At 38.1% G+C, this 14116-nt stretch overlaps 1 non-coding gene across 1 annotated transcript; it reads right to left on the reverse strand.

The window, feature by feature from the left end:
• Positions 1 to 1480: 1480 nt before the first annotated feature.
• TRNAG-UCC lies at positions 1481 to 1552 on the reverse strand. Its single transcript has one exon. It is a non-coding gene; the product is annotated as a tRNA-Gly (tRNA).
• Positions 1553 to 14116: the final 12564 nt, after the last annotated feature.

The following is a 14116-nucleotide window of genomic DNA, read 5'->3' on the forward strand; positions in this document are numbered from 1 at the left end:
TACATAAAAGATTAGGTTTAGTTCTACTCACCTCCTGGTAGTCGCTGACTGACTCTGCAACTGCTAGCACTACTGGCCTCCTCGGTCCCTCGGGTCCGATCCTACACAGGTGGACTCGAATGAGGTGCCAAATACACTCTAACAACTCATAAGCAACTCCCCAAAAACCCCTCTAAACATCAATAAAACATGCATAGAAAACACCCAAGAAACGGCTGGACAGGGCACTTTCGGCGGCACCTTCGGCGGCCGAAAGTCCCTTCCAGAGACGAAACTCGGGTAGGTTCGGCGGCACCTTTGGCGGCCGAAACCCCCAGACAGAAACGAAACTCAGCCTTCGGGGGCACGTTCGACAGCCGAAAGACTGCCTCCCATGCAGGTTCGGCGGCCGAAACTCCTTTCGGCGGCCGAACCTGGTCCCCTCTGGATGACAGGTCCGATTCTGCCAAGCCAAAAACCAAACTCAATACACCCAAATCCTTACATACTCTCTCCCAAACATGCATACTCACTCCCACATGCATAAAGGGGCATAAACTAACTTAAAACCCCAACAAAACATCATGTAATCATACATTGGCACAAAACTCACATAAACCCTATCATGCATATCTACCCAAACACATACATCAAATCTCCTTAAAACTTACTTAAAACTCATTAAAACATAAGGAAAAGCAGAGATCTACACTAACCTCTTGGAGATCGAGGGTTGGTGTGACCCAAACCTTGGAGATGTGGAGGAAACTAGCTCCGGGGTCTCCAAGCTCCAAATCCTTGATCCAAGCTTAAAACTCTTCAAAACCAAGGATAAAACTCATAACACTTTGGAAAGTCAAGGGAAAACTTGAAATCGACCAAGGGAGGACATGAACTCACCTTAGCCCGAGAATGGGGAGAAAACTCGAGCATTTTCTGTCTGAGGCCTTTTATAGGCGACCGGCTGAGCCACCTTCGGCGGCCAAACCAGCACCCTAAAGTCCCCCATGTTCGGCGGCTGAACTTGAGGTTCGGTAGCCGAACCTGGTTTCTGCCCAACTCAACTTTCGGAAGCCAAAAGTCCATCCGAAACCATCTCATGTTCGGCGGCCGAACATCACCTTCGGCGGCCGAACCTGGGTTCTTCCTCCTTGGCCTTTTCTCTTCAAAAACTAAATTTTCTTTCAATTAAAACCCTTAAAATCATTTGAAAATATTTTTAGAAAACACATTCTACCCTTCTAGAGAGATCCAACACCCTAGATTCCGCCGGAAGGTAGGAATCCCGATACCGAAATCTAACCGGGTATTACAATATCTTAAACAATTTAATTTAAAATAAAACAAATAATGAAATCCAAAGGTAAGTCAATAATCTAAAATGCTGTAAACTTATTATTAAAAAATTATATAATTTTTATTTTGAAAATATTTTTTTCTCTTTTTTAAAAAATGCAATTACAAAGTTTCTTACAATATATATTTACAAGAAAAATATGATTGCGTTTGCCGGGAGTCGAACCCGGGCCTATTGCTTGGAAGGCAATTATCCTAACCGTTGGACTACAAACGCATTACGTCAGTGTGTAACTTATACTAGTTCTGTCTGATCTTTAAAGACTGTATTACGGTTCAAGTCCAATTTTTCTCTTAACATTTTATGAGAAATATCAAAAAAATTATGGTGTCATTAAAATAGTTTTACATTTTTATAATTTAATTTATATTAAAATAATATATTGTGATATTATTTTTATATCAATATTTTTTAATAGCGTTTGAAAATTAATATTATTAATTAATGGTGTGATATCATGAGATATTATTTTAATATAAATTAAATTATGAACTATAAAATAAAAATAAATGATATTATAATATATTATTTTATATTTTTTCTTATAAATATTAAAAAATATATTAATTAACAATTATATTTTATTTATTATTTAATATTTTTTGATAGTGTTTAAAATTTATTATCATTAGTGAACTTATTTTTTAATTCTTTTCACCGGAGTCGATCATCACTTTAAAAATATAAATTTTATAATGATGTATATTAAAGAGTTAATGTTATAAAAAAATAAAATTTAAATTTTAAAAATTTAAATATGTGTACAAATATTTTTATTTAATTATAATCTCTATCAAAAGTAGTAAAGTGAGAAAAAATAAATTATTTTATTAAAAAATATTTTCCACACAAAATATTTTTTAAAAAAATATTTTTTAAATATAAATTATTTTTTAAAATCAAACAGAGACTAAAATATAAACAAAAGATCATGTATCTTATCCTTTATTCTCTTATAGGAATATTAATTACACAAGTGAAATGATTCTATGTTTTTGTGGGATTGATGCATGTTTTACTTTCATAAGTAGGCGGCCATAGAAGCCAGATAGGAGCGGGCAATTTAGCTTCTTTTCGGATTTTTTGACCGGATCAATTATGTTTAGATTTCTAGGATTCAAGTTTGGGATTCTTTTGTTAGTTTATGTATCTTATTAGGATTTAGGCCTTGTTTGGTTGGATTAATTCAACTAAAAAATTTTAAATTCTCAAAAAAATATTAAAATTATGCATGTTTGGTTGTCATTTTTGCTTGACTTCCTGAGAAATTGAAGGTATCTCTTCCTTTGATAGAGAGGAAGTAACTTATTTTCTCTCAACTAATAAAGTTACGTTTTTGAAAAGTTTATTTCAAAAAAAATAATCAATTTAAATTAAATAAGATTTTAGTGTTTTTTTATTTTAGTGTTAATAGTAGACTTTCGCTTTATAATATTTCTTCAGTCAATGACCTTGTAATTAGGGGTGAGAAAATTTTAATATTTTTAAAAATTAAATCAAATTGATTTTAATTAAAAATTAAATTAAATCGAATCGATTTAATTCGATTTGATATGATTGATTGAAATTTTTAATAAATTTTTTATTTTTTACGTATTTTTTAAATTTTATTTTTAATATTTTAAAATTTAATTAAAATATTTTAATTTTGATTATAATCTAATCTCTTTATATTATTAAAAATAATATACTATAATCAATAATCAATTAAATTTGTTTTTTTTTCTAATTAAAATTAAATTAAAATGAAATAATTAAAATTTTTAAAATTAAAAATCAAATCGAACCGAAATAAATAAAAATTAAATTAAAATTTTAAATTAATTCAATTTGATTGATTTTTTTAGTTTAAATTAAATATTGCTCACACCTATTTATAATATTGTTTTATAATATTGTTTGGAAGAAAAAAAAATGCCTGCTTACGGATCCAATAATAACATCAATAAACTACGTTGATAATAGAAATTAATGTCTAATTTAGACTTAAGATACAAAAATAGAATATTTAAGAAATATGTATAGAATCTCCACTAGTTGATTTAAATCACAATCAATTTTAGAAAATTTTTTACTTAATTATAGTACTATTAAATCTTGATAACCCCATCCAGCAACATATCATTTTATTTGCAATAAATTTATAATATTCATTAATGAACTCTAATATAAGATAATTGTAGGACTCAGTGATATTCTCCCAAAATTATTAAAATAAATTATTTAATAATAATTTTAAGAAAAAAATTATTAAAAAATAATTATATAAAAAAATATCCAATTTAATTTTAGTTTAATTTTCAAATGTCACTCATTCAAAAAAATTTTCATTTTCTTTAAATTAAACTAGGAATTTATTCTGCTTTGTTTTTTAAATTTCTTTCTTTTTTATTTAAAAAAAAAAAAATTAAACTTATAAAGACCCAGGCCGCGCGCCTGGGCTCCCAATGCGCGGCCGCAGCCCAGGCGGGCAGCGCATGGCACCAGCCTAGTGTGCGTGCACCTGGGCTACAAGCCCAGCGCCCAACGCCTGGGCTGCCAGCGCGCAGCCTCGGTGCAATGCACGCACGCTTGAGCTCCAGGGTCAGCAAGCGTGCGCCTGCGCTCGCAGCCTAGCGCGTGCTTGTGGCTGAGTCCAGGCCCCAATGCTGCGTGGTCCAGGCTTATTAACCTGGACCAGCCCCTCCCTCTCCATTAAAGTTTTTTCAGTATGGGATTTTAGTATTACGAGAACAAGATATTTTATTGCATAGTAGACATTAAATTTTATCTCTTCTCCATCAATTCCATCTTGAGTATGCCTTCATGCACGTTGATCTTCGTTTTGGTTGTGCTGAGAAATGGTCTTCCTAACAATAAATCGGTAGAGTTTGATGAATTGTCATCTTCCATGTTCAAGACAAAAAAGTTTGCTGAAAAAATCAATTTCTCCACTTGAACCAAAACATCATCTAACATGCCTTTATTTTTACATTTTTGTGGAATTTTTCTTTGAAGTATTACTGACACATTCTCACCTACTTTTATCTTTTCATGACCATATAAATTTTTTTTATTAGTGAATAGATTTTTTAGAAATTTTACATATCTGGGTATTTATTTTATAATTTCAAGAAGGAGTATGTTCATTTGAACTTTGCAAAAAATCTCCAAAATCTATTTTTCTTCTCTTTCTTTCCCTTTTAGATTGAGCAAGTCTTTTAAGGAAAAGAGGACGTGTTACTTGAATTAGGAACTATTCTACCTCTGATTTTTGGGGCTGGTTCTCTGCTGAAATTTTCAATTCTGCTTCTGGCATCAGGTCTGGTGCACTGCCTTAGGCAAGCTTATTTAAGCTAGCAGTTTTCAATTCTTTTCCACTTCGCAATGTAATTGCACTTGTGTTCTATTTTAAATTTGGCACGGTTTGGAAGAGCAGTTTCCTTTGAGATTCTAGCTTGCTCACTGATATAGCAAGTTAGCTCACTTGGTTCTCCAAATTTTGAATGCTCGACTTCGTTTCCCATTGAAAAGTAAGAGTGCTATTTGCAAGAGATTGCACAATGTCTTTTAGAGACATACATGATTGTGTAGCTTGATAATTCACTCTTGGCTGAAAATTTTGTTGTCTATTCCCATAGTTAAGGTTCAGATGATCTTTCCACCCTGAAATATACGTATTTGAAAACATATCATACTTCCTTTGCTATCTATTGAATCCTTCAATTGTATTTACTTGTTGCTCATCTTCCTGAAGGGTATGACACATATCTATGGGATAGTCATTTTTTTTTACAAATGTCGTACGTCCTTACATTATTTCCTACAACCAATTGTTGAATTGCAGCGGTAAACTATGAAATTTTAGAATTTAAAGATGCGATACTTACCTTATTTGCATTCCTAGAAATATCCTCATCTCGGCTATATTGTCTAGAGTTGGCAGCCATTTTTGAGATTAAAGTTTTACCCTATTCAAGCTCCATTTCCGAAATGGCTCCTCCATTAGTAGCATCAATTATTCTCCTTTCTAGTGGTAATAACCCTTTATAAAAATGAAGGTTGAGTTTTTTGCGGTGATTCCATATTTTGAACAGCTTGCAATCAATTTTTTATAACATCCTCAATATTCATGGAGTGTTTCATTTTTTCTTAGTTTAATTCCACTTATTTCCTTTCTTATAGATGAAGTTTTCGTTGCTGGAAAAAACCTTTCTAGAAACAAATCTCTAATTTATGCCCAAGTGGTAATTGAACCTGAGGATAAATAGTAAAGTCAATCTTTAGCAGATTCAATCAAAGTAAAAGGAAAGGCTATTAACCTGATTTGTTCGTCAGCTATCCCCTGTGATCTTATACTTGAAAAAACCATGTAAAATTCTTTCAGATGGCGATGTGGGTCTTTATTCTCCAATCCTTAGAATTTTGGTAACATATGAATCATACTTGTTCGCAATTCCAAGAGTGCATTCAACACTGGGTATGTGATGCAAAGATGTTGCTCTTCGGCAGCAGCTACAACCATCGTTTCTCTTCTGTTGGGCTCGACTGGGTATTCGGGTGGTCTTAAAGATGTGGAATCTGTAACGATCCGAAAACCGGACCGCTATTGGGGCTAGGATTTAGGTCGACTTAAGGTCGTCGGAACCCGTAGCAAGCCTACTGTGCACTCTGTGTACTTGTTAAATCCCATACATGATCATACATTTCCATAAAAATTTTGAACTTTTGCATTTACCAAGCTCGACCTATGCATGCACTAACTCTGTGAACATAAAACCACATACTAGAGCTCTCATCATATGCTCTAGATGGGTTATCATCAAACATCAAGCTTGGTTCTCATCATAAAATACAATAAGACATAATGAAATGATCATGCACACAAGGGATAACATACTCTAGGGACAAGCACAATACTATCTCCATATACATTACATCATCTCTATACATTACATTATCTCTGTGTACAATACATCATGTCCACTACTCTATACTATTATATAAATCTTTACCCTTGCTGTTACTCTGTCTTCGCTCAGGCCCTGAAAACATGGGGGTAGGGAGAGGGGTGAGCTACTAGAGCCCAGTGAGTAGAACAATAAAAACATTTAATAAAACATGCTGTCATGAAATGCGTCATAGCACAAGTAAAGCACATCATGGATGGACTGACCCAAAAATCCCTCTGCTCTGTGCCCGGCCCTCAAAGGAGCTCCTCAGGACTTCTGTTACATACAATAAACACTGTGCCCGGCTCTCAAGGAGCTCCGCAGGACTTCTACTACATGGAAATAATAATCAGAGGGCTAAAGGGTCTCCATGTTGTCCATTCCCATCGACAATAAATAATGCAATGCGTCACCTTTGTGAACACTAATGCAATACACCCTAATATAACATGGCATTTATGATGCATGAATCATGCTAAAATCTTCATTTATGTAAAAACACAGTTCAGTTCCACTCACCTCTAGCAACTGCTGGGCTAACTCTGGACTCACTCTGAAGCAGCTAACACTGCTAACCACCTCAATTCCTCAGGTCCGATCCTACACAGGTGGACTCAAATGAGGGATCAAACAACTCTAACATAGCTCTTAACATTCCCCCAAAAACCCCCCTAAAACATCATAAACATGCATGGAAAAACAAGCAAAGAAAGGCTGGACAGGGCACCTTCGGCGGCCGAACCCCCTCTCCAGATCCGAAAGGCAGGCACTTTCGGCGGCAGCCGAACCCCCTCTCCAGATCCGAAAGTCAGGCATATTCGGCGGCCGAAAGTCTGCTTCAGAGCCGAAACTCAACTTTCGGGGGCAAGGTTAGGCGGCCAAACCATGCATCCACAGGCAGCTTTGGCGGCCGAAACTACCTTCGGCGGCCGAACCTGAGTTCGTCCAGAACTCAGCCTCACATGCATACAAGCCTTCCAAACCTTCCAAACACCCAAAACATGCATCCAACCTCTCCAAAACATGCATATGCCCTTAACCATGCACAAAGGAGCTTAAATCAAGCTTAAACTCCCACAAACATCATCATAAAGCACACATAGGCATAAAGGGTACATAAATCCTATCATGCATAACCAAGCAAAACGATGCAATCCTAACCCTTTTTCCTTCATAAAACTCATTTAAAACACCATAAAAGCTAAGGATCTACACATTTACCTCTTGAAGATTAAGAGTTGGTGCGACCCAAACTTGAAGATCTGGAGATCCAAGCTCCAAAAGTCTCCAAGCTCCACCTCCTTGCTCCAAGCTCACAACTCTTCAACACAAGGAGAAAACTCATGAAAACCTTGAGAGATTTGAAGAAAAACCATGAAAACATCCCAAGGAGAGCATGAACTCACCTATGCCCAAGAATGGAGAGAAAACTCCCCCTTTTTTCGGACAAGGGGCCTTTTATAGGCGGCTTGGTCAAACATTTCCGGCAGCCAAACCTGCATGCAAACCTCTACCACGTTCGGTGGCCGAACATGGACTTCGGAGGCAGCAAAACCATGCAACGTTTGGCGGCAGAACTTCACTTTCGGCGGCCGAACCTGGCAAACGCCTCCTTGGTCTTTTCTCTTCAAAACTCAAATCCTTTGTATTCAAACCATAAAACAATTAAAAACCTTTTAGAAAACCTTTCTCTTTTACCCTTCTAGGAACCTCCGACATCCTCGAATTCCAAATTCCAACAGAAATCCCGCCGGACAGTATGAATTCCGATGCCGACGTCTAGCCGGGTATTACAGAATCTTTGGTGTTCTCATGCAGAGGACTTCGGGCAGGTGGTTGAGAGGCTTCCAAATTGGCCTATTTTTGTAACTTCATTGCTTTTCTCAACCGTTTTGCAGTCTTATCAATTTTTAAATCAAACTGGATTCTACTATTTTCAAACTTGATCATAAAAATAAAAACAAATTGTTAGAGGTCCCCGACAATGGCATCAAAATTTGACAGGCGTCGAATTCATCAATTAAAATTAATTTCTCTTTTCTTAATTTAATAAATTTTGTAGATGGAATGAATGAGTGTCGATTCCATAATGATCTCAAATTTAATTCTTATGACAAGTGAGAAAAAGGAGAATTGTTTAAATCAAAAAGAGAGAAGAAGAAAATTGTTATTGGAGAAATTGTTTTAAGAAAAACTAAAGAAGAAATAAATTAATGCCATTGGAATGATGAAACAAATAATCCAATTAAAAAAATCAGCTGAAGGTAATCAAAGTTAAGGTTTGCAGTTGATCATTGATTAAAAAGATTATTCATTTAATTTGTTTATTGTTTGGTTATAGTGTCAAACAAGCGAATCCCACCAATTCTTCCTTAAGATTAAATTAATTCGCGTAGCGCTTAAATTAATTCCTAATTAATTAATAACTCCATCAAACATGTAAATTTAATTAATGAACTGCTTTAAGAAGAGAATAACCTAAATTTAATCAATAATAGCAAGCAAATTATTTAAACCAAATCAATTACTTTCTTAACATAAACGAATATGCTAATTGCTATTTGTATTAACCCAATTAAATAATTACGTATTTACTTGGGTTAATTAGCAATATGTTGTCATCCTAGGAGATTCAATAGGCCTCTTGAATTTCTAAAATAATAATAATGGAGGTGGTGTTCCTCGAAAATAGAAAAAAATTGAAAATAGAAATTAAGATGAACAGAAATTAAGAAAAATCTCATAATTTAATTAAACCTCAACTTGATTAACCTTCATCTGAAAAAGTGTGTTTAGCCTGTAAACGCCATAACAAAATTATAGAAAAATAAAAGAAGGAGAATAAGGGTTCGACTATAGAAAAATTGAAAGGAGAGTTTAGAGATGATGAGAAGAGATGTGATCCTTTCTACTTCTAAAATAGCCTTTATATGAAATTTTCCCAAAAAAAAAAATTATTATTCAAAATTTAAAAAGAAAAAAGTTGTAATACCCGACTAGACGCCGGTATCAAAATTCTTACTTTCTGGCGGGATTTCCGTTGGAATCTGGAATTCGAGGATGTCGGAGATTCCTAGAAGGGTAAAAGAGAAAGGTTTTCTAAAAGGTTTTTAAGTGTTTTATGGTTTGAATGCAAAGGATTTGAGTTTTGAAGAGAAAAGACCAAGGAGGCATTTGCCAGGTTCGGCCGCCGAAAGTAAAGTTCGGCCGCCGAAAGTAAAGTTCGGCTGCCGAACGTTGCATAGTTTTGCTGCCTCCGAAGTCCATGTTCGGCCGCCGAATGTGGTGGAGGTTTGCATGCAGATTTGGCCGCCGGAAATGGTTGACCAAGCCACCTATAAAAGGCCCCTTGTCCAGAAAAAGGGGGAGTTTTCTCTCCATTCTTGGGCTAAGGTGAGTTCATGCTCTCCTTGGGTTGTTTTCATGGTTTTTCTTCAAATCCTTCAAGGCTTTCATGAGTTTTCCCCTTGTTTTGAAGAGTTTGAAGCTTTGAGCAAGGTTTTGGAGCTTGGAGACTTTGGAGCTTGGATTCTCCATATCTTCAAGTTTGGGTCGCACCAACTCTTGATCTTCAAGAGGTAAGTGTAGATCCTTAGCTTTTATGGTGTTTTAAGTGAGTTTTATGAAGGGAAAAGGGTTAGGATTGCATGGTTTTGCATGGTTGTGCATGATAGGGTTTATGTACCCTTTATGTCTATGTATGCTTTATGATGATGTTTGTGGGAGTTTAAGCTTGATTTAAGCTCCTTTTTGCATGGTTAAAGGCATATGCATGTTTTGGAGAGGTTGGATTCATGTTTTGGGTGTTTGGAAGGTTTGGGAGGCTTGTATGCATGAGAGGCTGAGTTCTGGATGAACTCAGGTTCGGCCGCCGAAGGTAGTTTCGGCCGCCGAAGCTGCCTGTGGATGCATGGTTTGGCCGCCTAACCTTGCCCCCGAAAGTTGAGTTTCGGCTTTGAAGCAGACTTTCGGCCGCTGAAAGAAGGTTCGGCCATCGAAGATGCCTGACTTTCGGATTTGGAGAGGGGGTTCGGCTGCCGAAGGTGCCGCCGAAAGTGCCTGCCTTTCGGATCTGGAGAGGGGGTTCAGCCGCTGAAGGTGCCCTGTCCAGCCTTTCTTTGCTTGTTTTTCCATGCATGCTTGCGGTGTTTTAGGGGGTTTATGGGGGAATGTTAAGAGCTATGATAGAGTTGTTTGATCCCTTATTTGTGTCCACCTGTGTAGGATCGGACTTGAGGAATCGAGGTGTTTAGCAGTGTTAGCTGCTTCAGAGTGAGTCCAGAGTGTAACGACCCCAAAATGGACCGTCACCGGCGCTAGGATTTAGATCGGCTTAAGGCCACCTGAACCCGTAGCAAGCCTGCTATACTCTCTGAGTACCTGTAAATCTTAGACATGATCATACATTTCCTGTGAAAATAAAAACTCTTTTCTGAACCAAGGCTTAACCTGTGCATGCACTATCTCTGTACTCTGTACTCTGTACTCTGTACTCTATACTCTGTACTCTGTACTCTGTACTCTGTACCCCTGACTAGAGCTTGCTCTAGATGGGTTAACTCATACCTGTTAAGCCTGGTTTTTCACATGCTCATAAAACTATTATACAAACAGACCATATACACAAAAGATTTACAGTACAACTGAATCAAGCACAACTCTGACTCTATACAACTATTACATCTCTTTATATAATTACATGTCCACACTATACTATTACAAAGCTCTTTACTCTTTTACTTTTGCTATCTCTGACTTCCCATGGCTAACTCTGGTCCTGCAAAACTGGGGTTAAGGGAGAGGGATGAGCTTCTAGAGCCCAGTGAGTAGGAACAATAAAACATTATAAAAACATATGCTCTCATGAAATGCATCACATCACAAGCCAATCACAACAAGAATGAATTTGTCACTATTAGCCCTCTACACATAAATCTCATCTCATAACAAACCAATAATGCTCTATGCCAGGGGCGATGAGGCCTCACCTGGACTTCACATACTCTATGCCAGGGGCGATTAGGCCACACCTGGACTTCTCTGCTCTGTGCCAGAGGCGATTAGGCCACACTTGGACTTCTCTGACTCTATGCCAGGGGCGATTAGGCCACACCTAGTCTTTCCATATCATCTCATGCTATGCATGTCATAAAATCTCATATTATGTCATATCACACATCATACTGAGGGCTAATGGATCATTCAACATTCATCCACCTCACTATTCATCATAGAATGCAATGCACCATATTCGTGAATTCTAATGCAAACAACCTAGTATATAACATGGTATTCGTGATGCATGATACATGCTAAAAATATATCTCAGGTCTCAATTTAAAACATTAAGTTTAGTTCCACTCACCTCTAGCCAAGCAGTGGCTAACTCTGGGCCAACTCTAGGCCAGCTCTAACTCTGGGGCCTCCTCGGTTCCTCGGTCCAAACCTACACAGGTGGACTCAACTGAGGTACCAAACATACTCTAAACAACTCATAATCAACTCTTAAACAACTCCCTAAAACCCCTCTAAAACATCTCAAAACATGCATGCAAAACAAGCAAAAGAAGGCTGGACAGGACACTTTCGGCGGCAGGTTCGGCGGCCGAATGTCCTCTCCAGAGCCGAAACTCAAGCACCTTCGGCGGCTGAATCTCTACTTTCGGCAGTCGAACCCTTTCGGGGGCAAGGTTCGGGGGCTGAAACACACTTCAGAGACGAAAGTCTCTAACCTTCAGCGGCCGAATCCCCCCTCCAGAGTCGAAACTCAACACACTTAGGGGCAAGCTGTGGCAGCCGAAGCCACCTCTTCAAGGGTTCGGCGGCCGAATGTACTTTCGGCTGCCGAACCTGAGTTCATCCAGAACTCATCCACGACAGTAACCAGCCTCCCAAACCACTCCAAAACTTCCACATGCATAACATAACTCCTCAACACTCATATACTCAAGTATATGCACAAAGGGGTCCAAAACTAACTTACAACCCCAACAAAAATAACAAACATAACACATAAACATGCTTTCATCATCAAAACACCAAAAACACCCTTTTTACCCTAAACATGCAACTCAACCCATAACCTCCACAAAACCTCTATAAATCATCAAAAGAAGTTCAGGATCTTCACTTACCTCTTAAAATCAAGAAGATGAACGATCTGAACTTGAAAATATGGAGCTACTCTTCTTCAAGTTCTCCAAACTTCTCTTTTTGACTCAAAACCTTCAAAACAACAACAAAACTCTTTAAATCTTTGTAAGATTTGATAAAACTATGAATGTAATACCCGGCTAGACTCTGGTATCGGAATTCCTACCGTCCGGTGGAATCTCGGGTGTCGGAGACCTTTAGAAGGGTAAAACCATATTTTCATGAAATGTTTTAATGTATTTGATGATTTTAAGTAAAGAGGAAATGAGTTTTTTGAATGAAAACAACCTTGGAGGAAAACACAGGTTCGGCCGCCGAATCTCAAAGTTCGGCCGCCAAACATGCATGCATTTCGGGTGAGCCTTAGGCCCCCGAAGGCATAAGTGAGGGAAGCCCAGGTTCGGCCGCTGAACCTCAAGTTCGGCCGCCGAACATGGCATGCATGCGGAGACACGTTCGGCCCCCGAACGTAGCCTGGCCAGCCACTATAAAAGGGTCCCTTAGCCGAAAACGGGCGAGCTTTTCTCCCCATTGTCGGCCAAGGTGAGCTCTCCGCCGTTCCTCACCAATCTTTGAGTTTTTCCTTCAAATCTTTCATGATTTTCACAAGTTTTCATCTTGTTTTGAAGATTTTCAAGTTTTGAGCAAGTTTTGGAGTTTTGAGGTTCAAGAACTCAAATCTCTCCCATCTCCAAGTTTAGGTCGTCTCTCTCTCGATCTTCAAGAGGTAAGAGCCGATCTTAAGCTCATTGCATGTTTTAAGTAAGTTTTATGAAGATCTATGGGGTAGAATGCATATTTAGCTTATGGTTAGGTTTATGAGCTTATGTTGTGTTTTTGAACAATGTGTTGTTGTTGTGTGTTGTAGTTGGGGTTTTAGTTAGTTTGAAGCCCCTAGGAGCTTGTATGCTTGTGTATGTGTGTTGTAGAATAGGTTTATGCATGTTGGAATGGGAAGGAGAGGTTTTTGTGCAAAGGGAACCAAGTTTCTGCCCTTTGGCAGAAACCAGGTTCGACAGCCGAAGGACTTTCGGCCGCCGAACCTGCCTGGGAGGCAGGCCTTTCGGCTGCCGAAGTTGCCCCCGAAAAGAGACTTTCGTCTCTGTCTGGGACTTTCGGCCGCCGAAGGTGCCGCCGAACCTGCCTGGGTTTCGGCTCTGGAGGGACTTTCGGCCACCGAAGGTGCCGCCGAACCTACCCTGTTCAGCCTTCCTTTGCATGTTTTGCATGGATGTTTTGAGGTGTTTTAAAGGGTTTTTGGGGGATGTTTTCAGAGTCATGTTATAGTATGTTGGTCCCTCATTTGATTCCACCTGTGTAGGTTCGGACCCGAGGAACCGAGGACCTCAGCAGTGAGTCAGCTGCTTCAGTCAGTGTCAGAGCTAGCTAGAGGTGAGTAGAATAAACTCTTATGTTTTAAATAAATGAAAGTTTTAACATGAATCATCCATCATAAATGCCATGTGATATTTTAGGTTGTTTGCATTAGAATTCACGAATATGTTGCATTGCATATCTTGATGTTATTGTGGATGGATGTTGGATGACCCATTGGTCCTCAGTATGATGAGATATGATATGATATGTAAGACCAGGTGTGGCCTGCACTACGCCCCTGGCACTATGTAAGGGAAAGACCGGGTGTGGCCTGCACTACGCCCCCGGCACAGTTGGACATGTATGTAATGTTTTATGT

Source organism: Manihot esculenta, chromosome 11 (assembly GCF_001659605.2).
Source record: "Manihot esculenta cultivar AM560-2 chromosome 11, M.esculenta_v8, whole genome shotgun sequence".
NCBI classification, from domain to species: Eukaryota; Viridiplantae; Streptophyta; class Magnoliopsida; order Malpighiales; family Euphorbiaceae; genus Manihot; species Manihot esculenta.